Source organism: Hemicordylus capensis, chromosome 4 (assembly GCF_027244095.1).
Source record: "Hemicordylus capensis ecotype Gifberg chromosome 4, rHemCap1.1.pri, whole genome shotgun sequence".
Classification (NCBI taxonomy): domain Eukaryota; kingdom Metazoa; phylum Chordata; class Lepidosauria; order Squamata; family Cordylidae; genus Hemicordylus; species Hemicordylus capensis.
Window position 1 is genome coordinate 138689092 of NC_069660.1, and position 16583 is coordinate 138705674.

Sequence of the window (16583 nt, forward strand, 5' to 3'; positions counted from 1 at the left end):
TGAGCTTTGGAAGGAAGCAATTTAGAGTGGGGAAGTGGCAAAAACAGAAGAAAGGGAAAAGGTTAAACATCCCTGCTCACTGTTTCTGTGGTCCTAATAATATCTGCAAGCTTCTTCTCCTGCAGACCACACATGGGGCTCTAAACACTATCAGGGTTTTATAATATGTGTATTATTATTGATGATGATGATGATGATGATGATAGAATTCTCCTTTGAATTGGTTTTATACTCTTTCCCTCTTCCAGGGCACTCTGGAAATTGTAGGCCTGAGAGGGATAAGAGTCTTTAATATAGAGTGGCAAGATCAGGTATTTCCCCCTATGTAACCTTGCTCTTTGAGAACAGATCATGTAAAAGGACATTATCTGAAGATTTGGCCTTCTTTCACTGACCTCTGTGCATAGAGTCCTTTTGGGCCAATACACTTCCTACAAGACTTTAAGGACAAAGATTAGCAGATACAGAAAATTATATGCAAGCTAGGGGAACATATGCTTCTTTAGACTGTCTCTCCCCCACCTCGTATAATTCCTTGTCGTGGGGAGTTATCTTTTCGGCACATTTAATTTACACCTTCCCCCGCACCCTGCCGCATTCTTCTTAAGTTTTTGGTAGTTTAGATACCCAGTTTTCCACATTGTACCCAACACCTATTTGGGGTAGGGACATTATTTTACATTCCATAATATGAAAAGTAACTCTAAAAGTAGTGCTTTTTCCCACACCATCTTCATGTTATAAAAAACACAACTTCAGGTGGCATGGTTAAGATTGTCTGTCTCTGCCCTTTGAGCCACCGTAATGGCTTTCCATGAGATAGCAGCTACCAAGTGAATTTATTTAAGGGGTACCCATGTTGTGGCTATAAATTGGCTTTGTAACCAAGATGATGTTTATGGCTGTGGAAAGAAATTTAACAATGCATGGGCAGTGGAATGAAGCCAGTGCGCAGCTGAGCAGAACTCCCTATAGTTATTGAGTGAGGTTTTATTCTGCATAACAGTTTCCCCTCCCTAACTAACAAAAGCACATTTGTTTCATTTACATAATATTTGCTGAATTCCACACAGCCTTTCTTTGCTTTTCTTTGCACAGAGCCCAGGTCAGTTTTGGTGAAGGGCCCCTTGAAGGAGGGATGGTTGTCTGTTTTTTAATTTATTTTGTACTGTTAAATTTATATACCGCCTTTCATTAAAACAGTCCCAAGGTGGTTCCCTATTTTCTGTTCCCTATTGATCTGTTGGCAAAACCTGTTGCCCTCTTGGGCCTAGAGTTTTTCTTCCTCCTCTTCGTACTTCCCATGTTTGGAGGAGCTAGAAGAGGAGTTTAGGCAGGCAAGATGCATAAGACCATTCTAAAAACCCGATAAATACAATTTTGAACCTTGCTATTCCTTTTTATATGTAGTGACTAGTCCATGTGGAATGTGTGCCCCCTGGTCATGCCCCCACTTCTTTTGTGTTCACTGTTTGCAGAGGCAAGGGCTGAACCTTCTAGAACCCTAGCTGGTCAAGATTCTAGAATGTGGTGAGAATGTGGTGAGCATGGCTATTGAGAGCATCAGATATGGCCAGTTGGCATGTCTCCATTAATGCTTCCCCACCCACCCAATGTTTGAGTCCTGAACTGTGTGAAGGGAGCTACTATACTGTGAAGAGCAAAAGAAGAAGAAGAAACTAATCTGAATCCAGTTTCTGTTTAAGGTTGAGCAGCTATTTAAACCTTCTGCAGCTACAGAATAATTGTAAGTTTATTTTTATTGGCTGTTGGCCATAGTGGAAAGAGGAGTGAAAATATTGCCCCTTTGCATTTCTGAAAGCATAGTAATAAACCATTTACCCAAAGCAAAAGCAATATGAGACTACAAGTATGCGCATGGTTTGATTTCAAAAATAAGAAATAAAGCTTCTGTAAGTAAAAGCAGATTAATAACAAAATGTTTACTAAAAAAAAAAACCCCATACCTGATCATTTCAATTCTAGTGGTCCTTAATCTGCTTTTAGTGACATGCAGAGCCAAGCTCGCAACCTTTTTTGGTTAACTCTGTGCTTTGTCTCTCAACGAATTCAGTTGTGTCCCTCACAGTGAGACGCCAGAACAATTGTATCTGTCGTAATTATTTTTCTCTCTGATTATATCATTTCATTTTCCCATTACAGTTTGTTTCTCATAATTTTAACACAACATTACATAATTATACTAATGCCAATTATGTAGTGAATGTTTTGTTCACTCTAGTAGACTTTGATTCAGATTCTAAGTACGGTAGCTATCACACTTCGGTCTAATTTACTCCTATGAGCAGTAATTCATTCAAACAATGGAAGACAATAACGTTTAGCAAGGAGGACATCCAAGCAGAGCATAGTCCTCTTTGGAGAAAACACTGACACAAGTTTCCACTTTGAAAATTTGACTGCTTAGTGAACATTTTATATGAACTTCCACTTCATCTTGACTCTGGCACCATCAAACAGCACACCTTTGGATTCCTTCTCATCATCCTCATGTCATGTCTGTGTTCTTCATTAGTTTGTGAAAGTACTGTACTTCCAGGCAGCCTTTGGTGGCTTTCTCTTGGGTTTTTTTGATACATTAACTGACTTTAAAATTGCTTTACTTTTTACACTGTGGCCTTTTATTTAGGTGATATCTGACAAATTAATCAAAGGTATCCTTTGGTAGTGGTTGTTTTAGATCACTCCCCTCAGGTTTTATCAGTAGTCTACTGACTCTCCACATCTCTTATCAATCTATCTTCCTGTCTACTTCTGAGTTGCATTTTCCAGATTAAACAAGTGCTCATGGTGCCATATGTAAAAATCAGAAACAATCAGTGAAAACCAAATGTGGGATGGAAAACTTTCTGAAATTTTTTGCAAAATTTAATTTTTCCCTGGAAATTTTTTTATTTCTAAAATTTCTACTTGGCTACTTGAAACACTTCAGCGATACAGTGAAGGATAAATTATATAATGCAGTGTTGCTGCTTTTAACTGTAGAATTAGTTCAAGTAACATGCCTGGTCAGATCACATTCTGTTTAAGGCCTCTTGTACAGTATAGTATTGTTTTGGAGAAATAGTATGCAAATTCTATGCAAATGAAGGGGAAATTTGCATGGGGAAATTTTCAAATTCACATTATCCAGAAAACCCAGTCTTTGGCGAAAACATGTTAGAGGAAAATTTAAACCCCAAAACCAACCAGTCATACAGCAATTTAAAAGCCACCAAGCTAACAAAAGCCAGTGAATACCAAAGAAAATATGAATATTTAACTGGCAGTGAATAGTATGCAAAGAGAAAAGCTAATAGAAACTCCCTCCACAGAGAGTTTCAAAGAATGAGTGCAACAACAGTAAATTAAAGGTCCTGCTTTGTGGTTCCTGTTCTAGTAAATTGTAGTCGAGTAGACTAAAAACCAGGTTCTTCTTAGCTAATCTCAAGATATGGAGAGGTAGACATGGGAGAAGGGTATTCCTCAGTGCATGCTTACGCTGGGATCTACTAAATGCAAGCAGTGGAATCAAGCTCTGCTCTTCATTTGGGGAAATAATTCAACAAAGAGTCATTTGGAATTAATGCCCTTCAAACTGCCATGAGCTCTGGTAGGCAATATCTTACTTCTTCAGATGCTTTAAACAAGATATTGCCTATGACAGCACATAGTACAATACCTTTTGTAGGGCTTTTTTTTTTTTTTGCAAATTCAATTTTTATTGATTTTAACAATAGCAATATTATCATTCATTAAAAATACACACATAAAAGGTGGACTTCCTGCTCACATTTCTTCGTGAATCAACAACTTTAAAATTTACCCTTGCTATGATAATAATTCAAAACATAAGTTCAAACCCTTACAAACATAATTAATCTAACCAACCTGTGATTTATACTAAATTTCAAACCCTGCTGTCAAGTCCATAGTAGGAAAGTAATTCTTTAGATACAACAAAAATGGTTTCCAATCTTCTTTAAAACATTCCAAGTTTTGATCTCTTAATAGTGCTGTAAGTTTTGCCATCTCCGCATATTCCAACATTTTAAACAGCCAGTCTTCTTTTGAAGGCAGTTCACTAGACTTCCATTTCTGTGCATATATAATTCTAGCCGCCGTGGAGGCATACATAAAAAATGTTAAATTGGTTGTAGATACTGCACCTTGTGTTATTCCCAGCAGGAAGGATTCAGGCTTCTTAGGAAATGTCATTTTAAATATTTTCTTTAATTCATTATATATCATATCCCAATAGGCTTTAGCCTTCCCACAGGTCCACCACATGTGAAAAAATGTGCAGGGCATTAATGTGGCACAGGATCCTTTGTTTTTGTATGAGAGAGAGAGAAACTAACATGCTTGCCCTTCTGGAATTCAGAACAAATACAAGTAAGCATTTCACAATGTTTCTGCTTTCCACTCAACAATGTTCTTAAATGTTTAAAGTTACATTTTAAAAACAGTCTCATTGACTTGCATGATGTACTTAACCTGCCTGTGGCTCCCATCAGAAAGCTTTTGTTGGCAGTTCATATTCAGGAGAAACACTGAAACCTTTCCGTGTGCTGGTGATCCACACTTTGGAAATGATATCTGAACTCTTCTTCTCTTATATCCTGGTAAAGTCAGGTGCAGCATTAGCACATCAGTGTCACATGTCTCTGAGAGCAACTGCATGTGATTGGACCATGCAGCTTTAAACATGACTCTGCAATTGGAGCTCACTTCAATTAACTGAAGTCAGGGGCATAGCAAGGTTGGAGGGGGCCCAGAGACAAGATTTTAAAATGGGCCCCTCGCTGATATACACACACAAACACACTTCACAATATATCGTGCACTCACACTCGCATCCCTTTTATGAATACGGTGAATATCTAGTTCACATTGAATCTAGTTTTTTTACTCTCTGCTCCTGCCGATCTCCAAGAGACTCAACATAATTCATAGGGGGTGCAACATGGGCGGGTGGGGAGTCATGTGATGTGCCTCTGGGGGGCCCCTCGAGGCAGTGGGGCCCCAAGACGACTGCCTCCCCATGCCTAATGGTAGTTACGCCCCTGACTGAAGTGAAGTACTTAAAATTATTGTTCAGAAGTGACTAGTTATGTGATGGTCGTCTTCTGAAGGAAAACCAATTACATTAACATTTGTCTGTCTCTGATTTGAATTATGAGTAATCTAACTTCAGTAGATACACTGGCAAAGACCATGCTACTGGGAACACAGTTCTTTGAGGACTGGAGCGGTGAGGTAGACAACTAGAGTGCAAGTGGAGAAAGACTCAACTTGAATTCAACAGATTATTACATAGAGTGCATTTGAAGATCTATGCTCAGGCGATACGTGCAGCAAAGAAGCGATTCTTTTCTAGGGGTGTGTCCGAACCGGTCTGGAGGCCATTCTAATGGCCTCCGAACTGTCGGACCGGTTCGGACTGGGCCGGTCCGGGTCTGGGTGGGGGGGTCTCACTTTAAGGGCGGGAGGGCTTGCTTACCCCTCCCGCCTCTTTGCCCCCGTCAGAGGCCGTAATCTATGGTAAAATTGGGGCGCTGGAAACCAGCCGCCCCAGCCGCCACCGCTTCCGCCCCCCCCCGTGAGCAGATTAGAGAAGGAAAGGCTACTGCCGCCCTCCCGCCCACCCGCCACCCCCCCACGAGTGCTCACCAAGTTTAAAGAAATTAGAGAGGAGCTCGCGAACAGAGCTCCTCTCTTATCGAAGCCTCCGGCCCAACTGGGGCTTTGGGCGCGCGCGCACGCGCGCTAGGGCTCTTTATCCGCTAGAGCTTTTGCCGGAGGCCCGGTCTACCCGCCTCCGGAGGCCCGGTCTACCCGGCTTCTTCCCGGCGGGTAGACTGGGCCTCCGGCAAAAGCTCTAGCGGATAAAGAGCTCTAGCGCGCGTGTGCGCGCGCCCAAAGCCCCAGTTGGGCCGGAGGCTTCGATAAGAGAGGAGCTCTGTTCGCGAGCTCCTCTCTAATTTCTTTAAACTTGGTGAGCACTCGTGGGGGGGTGGCGGGGCGGGAGGGCGGCAGTAGCCTTTCCTTCTCTAATCTGCTCACGGTGGGGGTGGCGGAAGCGGCGGCGGCTGGGGTGGCTGGTTTCCAGCGCCCCAATTTTACCATAGATTACGGCCACTGGCGGGGGCAAAGAGGCGGGAGGGGTAAACAAGCCCTCCCCGCCCTAAAATGCAGGCCCCCCTTCGGTGCTGGTCCGGACTGCTCCGGACCATGCACAACCCTATTCTTTTCCTCCTGTATCGCATCCGCAAGTTCACGTCCGGCAGAGTTGTTCAGGGTTGTGAAAGGGGCTAATTTGCACCCCTTCCCCCCTGAATCAGTATTTGGAACTGTGACATTCTAAATTAATTTTTTTGTGGACAAAATCTCTCATATTTGGGCTGACTTAGATTCAAACTCCACAATTGTTACAGAGTCTGATGCTGAGGTGTCCAGCAACTCCTCTTATGTGATGACCCTGAATCAATTTCAGTTTGTGACCCCTGAAGATGTGGACAAGTTGTTTGGAATGGTGTGGCCTACCACCTGCCCTCTTGATCCTTGTCCGACATGGCTTATACTATCGGGCAGGAAGGCTGTTGTAGAGGGCCTTGTAGAGATTATAAATGCTTCTCTGAGGGAGGGCAGGATGCCTCCTTGTCTTAAGGAGGCAATCATTAGACTACTTCTGAAGAAGCCTGCCTTGGGATCCCTCAGAGTTAAGCAATTACAGGTCTATCTCCAACCTTCCATGTCTGGGCAAGGTGATTGAGAAGGTGGTGGTCTCCCAGCTCCTGGCGGTCTTGGAGGAAATAGATTATCTAGACCCATTTCAAACTGGCTTTCGGGCATGCTATGGGGTGGAGACTGCCTTGGTCGACCTGATAGATGATCTCCAATTGGGCATTAACAGAGGGAGTGTGACTCCATTGGTCCTTTTGGATCTCTCAGCAGCTTTTGATACTATTGACCATAGTATCCTTTTGGAATGTCTGAGGGGATTGGCGGTGGGAGGCACTGCTTTGCAGTGGTTCCACTCCTACCTCATGGGCAGATTTCAGATGGTGTATATTGGAGACTGTTCTTTAAAATCTGAATTTTGGTATGGTGTCCCTTAGGGCATTATATTGTCTCCGATGTTGATTAACATCTACATGAAACCACAGGTAGAGAACATCAGGAGATTTGGTGCAGGGTATTATCAGTATGCCGATGACACCCAAATCTATTGATCCATGTCAACATCATTGGGAGAAGGCATAACCTCCTTAAAAGCCTGCCTGGAGGCAGTAATGGGCTGGATGTGGGATAAACTGAGGCTGAATCCAGATAAGACAGAGGTACTTATTGTGTGTGGTCAGAACTCGGGAGACGATTTTGATCTGCCAGTTCTGGATGGGGTCATGCTCCCCCAGAAGAAACAGGTATGCAGTCTGGGGGTGCTTCTGGATCCAAACCTCTCCCTGGTGTCCCAGGCTGAGGTGGTGGCCAGAGGTGCTTTTTATCAGCTTTAGCTGATACGCCAGCTGCATCTGTTTCTTGAGATGAACGACCTCAAAACGGTTGTATATATGCTGGTAACCTCTAGGCTGGATTAATATAATGCACTCAATGTCGGGCTGCCTTTGTATGTAGTCCGGAAACTGCAGTTGGTCCAGAATGCGGCAGTCAAGTTGATCTCTGGGTCATCTAGGAGAGACCATATTTCTCCTGTGTTGAAAGAACTACGCTGGCTGCCGATACGTTTCTGGGCAAAATACAAGGTGCTGGTTATTACCTATAAAGCCCTAAAGAGCTTAGGCCCTGGGTATTTAAGAGAACATCTTCTTCTCCATGAGCCCCACTGCCTGTTAAGTTCATCTGGAGTGGTTTGTCTGTGGTTGCCGTTTGGCGGCTACTCAGGGACAGGCCTTCTCCATGGCAGCCCCTGGACTTTGGAATGTGCTCCCTGTTGAAATAAGAAACACTCCTCACCACATCTCTGGCAACTTTTAAAAAGGCACTGGAGACACATTTATTCACCCAGGCTTTTAATTAGATTTATAATTTTAATATTTTTAATATTGGGTTTTAAATGTTTTAAATGATTTTAATTGTTAATTGATTTAATGTTTTAAATGATTTTAATTGTAAACTGCCCAGAGACGCAAGTTTTGGGTGGTATAGAAATATTTTAAATAAATAAAATTAATAAATCCACAATTCTGAACTCAGGTGCTCATGCGGTGAGCCAAATGAGTAATATGTTGGCACATACCCATGGTCAGTGAAAGATTGTCAGGTACATGCAGCCTAGCAGCTTTGCCAGCTTCTTAGATATAGAGGCTATTCTCATGACCAGCCTAACGCAGCCTTTGGTTAGGCTGGTCGTGAGAAGCTGAGGGATCCTCACGTATCCCTCCACTTTCTGCCTGCCTAACCCTCTTAAGGAACCTGGCTGTTAGCTAAAGCTAAAGGTGTGCTTGCACCCTTACCCTGGCTATCGGGTATCATGTGCCTCCTTGGGCCGAGTTCAGCCTGAGGAGACAGAGATGGGTGCATAGAGGACCTGTCTAATGGGGGAATCCCCAGTGCAACACACGTGTCACATGTTGCATTGTGGGATATCCAGAGGCTGGAACAACAAGTTCCCGATCCCTCCACCCTGCTCCATGCCTCACGGAGCTGCACGGAGCAGGGCTGCCTGTGTGGGCACGTGGGAGGTACGCCGACGACAGATGGTTTGGGCATCTGCGGGGAAGGTAGGTTAGAAGCAGCCTTCCTCCCGCTCCCTCCCAGCCCACCCTTGGCGATGATGAGAATTGCTTCATCAAAGTCATTCACACAATCAAAAACTGTGTTCTACCCTGGCTTGGGAGCTGTGTTTGCTCCCAATCTTCAGAAGCAAGGCAGGGAGTAAACATGGGAAGAAGTGGTTGTGTGAAAGGAAGTAGGAGGAAAAACTATGTAGGTTATCCTCCTACCTTGCTTGCACGCAATCACTTCTACCCAGGTTTTCCTCCTACCTTGCTTCTACACAACCGAAAATTAGAAGCACACACAGCTCCCAAACCCAAGTAGAACACAGTTTTTGATTGCGTGAATGACCTCACTTTCTTCAGATCAATGGGGTTTCTTCCAAGATGCTTTACAGACATGTTGTTACTCGGTATTCATGTCCATGACTGTGAACAGCATAGCTGTTAATCTCACATGTACAAAAGAGGTTGGGGAAATGGTTAGGAATGTAGGTTTATTTTTACCCCTCTTCTCAGTGTTGGCTCTGCCTACCTCTTGTAAAGGAAGATGGAGAAAGAGACATACAATAACCTCTAGTTATTTATATAGTTATTAACTATTTATTAAAATGCCAATCTTGTAAAGAGCTCAGAAATTACAGCTCTGTACACTTAAGAATCAGCAAAAATCTCATCTCTTCTGTTCTGTTTTCAAGGTCACTGCCAAGATAGCATACAGTGTGTAGCATACAATATAATTTGTAAAGGAGACATGGGAGTAGATAGGGCCATAATTCAGTAAGCCAGCCCTATACATCCAACTAATATTAACAGTATATTTCTGTGGCTTGCCTTCATGTCTAATATTAACTGCTTATTTCTGTGGCTTGCCTTAACCCCTGCTAACTTGGCAAAGAGGCACCTTTTAACATGGTGATTCTCTTTATTTAGCAGGGGGAGAGTAACTGACCCTATCCACCCCCAGCACAACACCTCCAGTGACTGTTGCTGGTGTCTATCTTTTAGCTTGTGAGCCCTTTGTGGACAGGGATCCATCTTATTTATTTATTATTTCTCTTTGTAAACCACCCTGAGCCATTTTTGGAAAGGCAGTATAGAAATTGAATGAATGAATAAATAAATAAATAAATGATGATGATGATGATGATGATGATGTCATTGACTGCAGTTTCCATGAATGGCAGGATTTCTGCAGCAATGAAATTATCATTGGCTGACACCCTGACTAACAAAGCGCTTGCATAATGAGAAAACTGCATTAGTACCAAAATCACAGAGTTGCATGTTTGATCTAAGATCGTAAATAAACAACAACAACACATAGTTGCACTAAAAAAAGAGATGTGTACAATTGCATACCTGCCCAATTGTGCAGTTGAGGGGTGGGGGGAAATAAATGTAAAACAAATTAGAGGTGCAGTAGTGCAACACTAGTCTGGAAATCAAGCTCCAGATTTAGTGCAAGTGGCTGTCACAACATCTTGATGCTAACGCGACATCCTTCTACAAGTGCATTGTTAGGGTGCCAGCCATTGTTCCTAAACATTTAGACTTGTCTCCTCGAGAACAGAAGAATGTAGTTCAACCTCACCGCCTTTCATTTTGCAATTCACAATGCAGACACCATGCCTTCTTGACCTGGCAGTGATATATGCAGCTGTTGTGAAACAAATCTGCACGTGATTCTGTATGCACAAATGTAATAAATAAATAATAATAGATAATGTGGTAAAACTGTTCCTGGATGGTACCATTTTGGATCGCGAGGGAGGGAAATCTCATATTGAAAGTGGCTCCCTGTAATTAAAAAAATCACCCTCCAGAGAAAATGAGCATTTTCCTTGGTATACTAGTTTTGGATGCTGGCAGTAGTTTAACCTGAGGTGACTTTCAAACATCCAGCTTTTTCTTGTAGTCTGCCATGGTATTGTCCAGGATCAGATTTAGCAGAGAATCTGTGTATATCACAGGACCTGAATGGTGAGATGACTAGACAGCCCCAAACAGGCTGACCATGTTTGTCATATTTGTCAGGCTGACCATATTTGTTGGATGACCACCAGTGCTGTATGCCGAGGCAAGCAAAGAACCACATCACCATGACTTGAAAGGTCACAGCTCATTGTGTAACTTAGTATGCAAAAGAGAGTTGCACAACTGGCCCTGCATATGACAATCAACTTGTCATTTGATTTTACCAACACTTTATTTTCATTTTTTTAAAAAACAGAAACTTCTGTGTTTAACTTTTTCAATAGGGAATGTGGGGGGTGGAGAGATGTTTCCCTTCTTGTTCCTTATCTCCCCCCATATACTTTTTGTTGCTTGTTCCAGCAAATGTCATGAATGCCTTCTCTGCTGACATTTAAATAAACATGAAACTCGTCTTTGCAGTTCAGTGAGGTCAATCATTCATTCAAAAACTGTATTCTACCCAGGTTTGGGAGCTATGTGTGCTTCGATTTTTGGTTGCGTGGAAGCAAGGTAAGAGGAAAACCTGGGTAGAAGTGTTTGTGTGGAAACAAGGAAGCAGGAAAAGTTACCCAGCTCAAAAACAGCTTCCCTCCCAGATGAGAACAAAAATGCTGCTGGGAGCACGGAGCATGCTCCCAGATGATCCACACTGCGCAGTGCATGGAGCTCTAGAGGCCAGGATGACTTGTCCCGGCTTCCAGCTATCCCACATTGCTCTGCACCATGAGCGCCATGATCTAACAGGATCCCAGCTATCCCACAATGCACTGTGCCATGATCTAACAGGATCCCAAGTTAGACGGGTGCTCTAGGTGCCTGTGTCTCCTGGGCTAGGCTGCTTGTGAGAAGAACCTCCTTAAGTCTTCTGCTATAACGTGACTGCATTAGGCTTGGGCAGTCTTTTAATATGTCTACAGAATAATCTGCTCCTGTACACTTAACACCAGTAGACCTAAGCTACATTGCTCGACTGGGATCTAACATTTCTCAACTCATGTTACTGTTGTCATTTCATTTGTCAGTAAAGCCTTGTTTACTTGCTTCATGTTATTAATTATGGGAAACAGGATCCTTTCAGACTAGTGAAGAGACTGTTTTAACTCCTGTCTAGACTTTTCAGGGAAAGTATTGATGAGCCCTTTCATGTTTCTGCTAATTCGGAGATTGAGATAACAATGCGTTTTAGCACCAACAATGTAAAGATTCATTATTTCATGCCAAAAAATATCATTGCAACTCCTACCCCTCTTATTAATCACTGAAGTAATAATTCCTTACATTGTTGGATACTTCCTTGGTTTGTCAGACTGATTAATTAATGGCTCACAGTTGGAGCTCAGATCTCAGCAGCCTACAGAAATTGTAAAAGATCAGCATTACTGGTCCATAAAATATTGGAAAATAGACTGGCTTGTTTAGCAGAAAGGAAAGTACCTTGTGCAAAACACATTTTCCAGATATCTTTTTGATGTTATGAGATGTTCTGACATCACACATGTTTTACTGAAGATTAACAGACTGTAGAAGGGATATATTTACAATTAGAAGAAACATTGCACTGTATACTACCAGGGGTCTCTCTATTGAGAAGATACTGGAATGTAAGAGTCCAAATGATTTTTGTAAAATTGTTTTAAAGCATGGATTGGAAGACTTCTGCTAACTCACAAAAAAGTGTGTGTGTGTGTGAAAACAACACCTTGTTCACTGAAATCTGAATCTTGTCTGAATTTAAGGAATTATCCTACAGTTCACTTAGTCACTTAGTGGATTTTCTTCTAAAGCCAGCCCACTCCCTCCCCATTTTGACTGTTACTGTCTGGCAGTTGTTTTAAGAGCTTTTGACTCTCTCCAGCTATGAGAGTTCCCCTTTTCTAAGCCCCTCTAATAGTGCTGAGTGGACAAAAAATTACAGATGCGAGAAAAGCTGACAAATGACTGCGCGGTCCCTCCCCCTCCCTGCCTTCCAGTGCCTCGACAGTCAACGCTCCTGCCAAAACATGCCTGAAAGCTAGCAAAGGAGACAAAGACACAAAGATCCCATTTACTCGAGGAAAATAGACTTCATGTGTAAAACACCAGCAAGAAGAATAGAAAGCTGGCAAGATGTCCATAGCTTCAGAGACAATATGCAGGGATGAATATTCTTTGGAAGATGGGAATTTTATACATCAAACTCAACAAAATAGCTGCAAAGAGACAGTTTAGTGGCATGATAGCTTATACGAAGAAGGCTGAATGGAAATTCTTTAGTTCCATAGAATACAAGCTAATCCTCTACTCCAGGCTGTTTGCAGTCTTTGCCAATTTTATTTTTTATCCAGTGTTGCAACAAGGATACTCAAAATGTGTGCTGAAAATAAACTATGCAGATAAAGGAAATTTGCATATATTTGTAAAGTTTTAAATTTTTATGCCCCAAACAACATTCAGATTCTCAGAATGTTGAATGTTTTCTATACAGGTAGGTCGGATGGCAAGGGAGTGGAAGATCATGGAGATGAGACAGAAGGAACAGAGGAAAGGGGATGAAGTGGCCACTACCATCTGCCATTGCCTGCCTGAGACCACAAAACTCCCATAATCAAGTTTCAGACGCTGAGTTAGGCAGAAGGCAAAATTTTAGAATGATTACAGATTCCAAAAATACTCAACATAAGAACCCTAGAGTTTGCCTACCTTTCATCCAAATATTTCTTCCAGTGCCCAGTGGCTTAGACATGAAGATGTGAAATCTGGTCTCTCCAGAGAAGCAAAGTGCTTTACAAATCCCATTCAGTGTTTTGTGAGTCCTGCTTTGCCCAGCCAGAGAGACCCCAGAGCTAGCCACTGCCAGAGGCTCAAGAGATCTAGTGCAAACCTGACCTCGCAAAGGGCGAACAGAGTTTACACTGCAGTTCATCACAGTGTGCATGAAACCACTTGCCTAATCAGTCATCTGTAACAATTATCTTCCCAAGTGGTAAGAAAAATTATAACACACATCTGCATCTAATCACTAATCCAAGGAAAAGAAGAAATGGTAAGATTCTCCTCACACCTGGCAGAATATTATGTACAACCTAACTTGTACTTCATCACCTGTATTCACCCAGAGATGTCAAAAGCAGTTCACTACCCAGACCATGGTCCTTTAAGAACCCATTGTAGCTTTAGTGGGTAATGGGTGGTTCTCAGGCTTATGATGGCTGAGACTGCTGCTAGTCATGCAGCAGCATTGCTGCCACATTCTTGGCTGAGTATTGACTACTTGGAACTAAGATTTGTCTTTGCTCTTCATTTCCTCAGCTTTAACTTTGACCTTTCTGGAGCAGCTGCCATTTTGGTTTCCAGCTACCTTGCTTGTGTTGGTGAGTCATTTCAACACATGTCAGCCTCAACTGCATCAAGCTGCCTTTTTGGGGTGCAATATTCATTACTTGTTTAAGACAATAGATGATGGAAAAGGAGTTGACCAAGTCACTGAAATGTCAGACTGGAAACCCTGAGGCGCTTCACACGATAAATATGAAGTGCCTGAGGGGGTTCTGAGGGGAGAGTGGGCTTAGCCCACTCTTCCCGCAGATGAGCAGCCACTCGTAGCTGGGTGGCTGGATCGGCCTCTACATGGCTGCGGGCTCCATCACAGGTCTGGCAGGGGCTGTGGAGATCGGGGCCGTGTGGCCTCCAGAAGTTCCAGGCGAGTCCGCGGGGCAGCCTTGAGAGACCCCCAAGCTGGGGAGGCTGCTTGCAGCCTCCCAGCCGGGGGTCTACTCATGTCTCGCCACGCACGCGGTGACACATGAGCAACAAAATGAGGTTAACGGAGCACTCGCTCTGTTACCCTCATTTAAGGGGATGGTGGTTTTGGCAGGCTAGCTGCATTGGGATCATCAGGCTCGCCTGCAAGCCTGGTAGTTCCCACGACCACTGGAAAGTGGGCTAAGCTCCCTTAGCCCACTTTCCAGTGATCGTGGGAATAGCTTCCCTGTCTCTCTCATCCTCTTTGCTTTATATTTAGGATAGATTTTGTACTGTTCTTCTGTCACACTTGTGAAGTGCAGTGTTACATTTGTTGCAGAGATTGTTATCTCATGATGGACTTCCTACTGCTACTTCAAGTATCACTCAATACCATCACAGAGGCCCAGTTCTCACAAAGAGCAGATGAAGTGGCAAAACTGTGTCCAATCTGTACCTCTTGAAATCTCAGGCTGAGGTTACATAAATGTTCCAGTACACAGAAACTAGATGTTGGAGAGAAGAGTTCTGGATTAATCTTCTCCCTAACATGCTTCATTTCCATGAGGGGAGTATTCTATCATATCAACCCCCATCTACCCTATGAAGTGGTGAAGTCCAGACCCATTATTATTGTTACATTGTCTGCTGCTAGTGGGAACTAGGCCATATTGAGCTTCTCTTACTCATATAATTATGACCACTGGTTGTAGCAGAAAGGTCAGTACATGATGACAATAAGGGATACTTGACACTAAAGCTAAGAGCTTGGAAAACATGCCAGGAAGGATGCCATTCCCCGGGAGGAACATAATGAGGCTATTCACATGCATGTGTAAAGCCGGGCTGAGGCAGCCCAGCTTTTCATGCGCATGTTAACCTCTGGGGTCGTGCCCGATCCCAGCGGCAACCCCGCCTATGTGGCCACCCTTGAAAATGAGGTTAAGGGAGCAAGTGCTCCTTTAACTCAATTTTCTTGATCGTGTGTCTGCCACACTGCAGGGAGCCCATGATACACCGTGCACTCACGTGGTGCATCATTGTATTTCCGGGAGCTGGGACAACACATCCAGGAAACCGGCCCTCCTCACTGCCTCGGCACATGGGTAGCGTGCCTGGCAACGCCGTCTTGATCGTCTGTGGGGAAGGTAAGTTAAACCTGCCTTCTCCGCAGACCACCCTCTAGCCCTTCGCATGGATTGTGAAAAGATGCTCAGTGTGCATCCCAGGCCGTAGCTGCTTACAGTGTGTACAACCCTGCCTATATTATTCAACCAGTGATCACTTTGATAGATTTTTAAAAAAAATCAAGAGTTGCTATACAGCCATTTAATTGAGTTTGTAAAACAAATGTCACTACAAGATGCATGAAGGTATAACAAAGAGAAGTTTGAGAGTTCTACAAAACTCAGAATTTGGCAAGAGATGTCAGTTCTTTGTGGGGATGTTTACTATTCAGAGAGTGTCCTTACAAAAGCTGTAGCAAAGTTTAACATTCCTGGCACATCTGCCTTTTTGAACACAGCACTGTTTTGCCGCTGTTTGGCAATAAGCTGTTTGGTTTATTAAGCTCCCCTTGGCTGGTGTTAGTAGTGAACTAAGTCTAGTCTGCCTTTGAGCCAGTAAACCAATGGTTGTAGATGCATGGGATTAGCTATAAGAGAAGAAGATCATGAGATTTCCCTCAAGGAAATCACTGTGTTGAGGAGGAAGTTGGAATAAAGTAGTATAAGCAAGGATGAGATAACATGACCAAATCTATATTTAAAAACATAAGATGGTACTTTTTAGCCCTTTTTTGTAACAGACTCTGATTTTACTTTGCTTCAGCATGGGATGGGCAGGTGTACTTCAAACACTGTGCGGATCTATGTCAAAGTCTGTGCAAGATATCAGGGAGCACTCCATACATGATTCGAGTTTTCCCTTGCACGTCAGAGCTTAACCCTCATTATCTCTGTGCTAAAAAGTTCCACTTTTTATGGCAGCTTATTTGAATACTTCAATAGATCCAGTATACACTGACGTTTCTTCTGAGATGTATGGAGGGGCCATGCTGATAGAGTGCCTTTTCTTAAATCCTCACTTTTCTCAACTACTTTAAAAAACCCCAAAACATTTGCAATGTGATCTTGTGGAACATCAATC

The 16583-nt window shown here is 43.1% G+C and overlaps 1 long non-coding RNA gene across 3 annotated transcripts in view; it reads left to right on the forward strand.

Moving 5' to 3' along the window:
- The window catches only part of LOC128325392 (uncharacterized), a 134012-nt gene that overhangs the window by 37443 nt on the left and 79986 nt on the right, over positions 1-16583 (forward strand). For 2 of the 3 annotated variants that reach the window (XR_008307420.1, XR_008307422.1), the window contains exon 1: positions 1550-1747. The exons of the other annotated variant lie outside the window; for it this stretch is intronic. This is a non-coding gene — a long non-coding RNA (uncharacterized LOC128325392). Of the gene's footprint in view, positions 1-1549; positions 1748-16583 lie in introns of those variants that run through there. 3 annotated transcript variants of the gene reach the window in all.